This window comes from Chrysochloris asiatica, unplaced genomic scaffold (assembly GCF_000296735.1).
Source record: "Chrysochloris asiatica unplaced genomic scaffold, ChrAsi1.0 scaffold00092, whole genome shotgun sequence".
NCBI classification, from domain to species: Eukaryota; Metazoa; Chordata; class Mammalia; order Afrosoricida; family Chrysochloridae; genus Chrysochloris; species Chrysochloris asiatica.
Genome location: NW_006408610.1, coordinates 6,384,616 through 6,385,295, shown reverse-complemented (window position 1 = coordinate 6,385,295; position 680 = coordinate 6,384,616).

Genomic DNA, 680 nt, shown 5'->3' with positions numbered 1-680 from the left:
AACAACAACAGACTCTTCAGGTACATGAGTCACTTTTCTTTTTGCTTAAGCCAGTTTGTTTCCTTGCAACTAAATAAATCCTGACAAATGCCAGGTAGAAGGCCAGAAAATGATGGAGAGCTGAAGAGACGCTACCTCTCAGTGAGGAGACTGGGATACCTGGGAAGTGAATTAGGACACTGGGGGGAGATTTGGAAATTTAAAAGCAGGAAACTGACACTAGCTGATTTGTAGTTTTAAAAGATGGTTGTGGCAGACTGGAGGTCTTACTCTAAGTTCAAGAGATATGTGATGAGTCCAAACTGATGGAAGTATAAAGTAGGATGGAGTTCTCTGGAAATCATTAGAACAAATAAATTAAGGAACCCAGAGTGAAAACAGCAGGACCAGCATGTATGCTAAACAAAGTTAAACATAAAACTGTTTTACATTCATCCCAGGTAGAGATTTTGTCTCACAAAACCACCTGTCCATTTCCTGGAGCCCACAGCCTGGAGCTCTATAGTCCTGCCTATTGTACCCATGTAAAACATCCTTAAAATTGTCCTTCAGAAACTCATGAGGCCAGACCAAACTTGAATCTGATCCAGAGCATACACAGAATCTCCAACCCTGACCAAGGAATCACTTCCAGCCAGGGATACTGTCAAACACATCTCATCATGAGTGATGATCAGCAT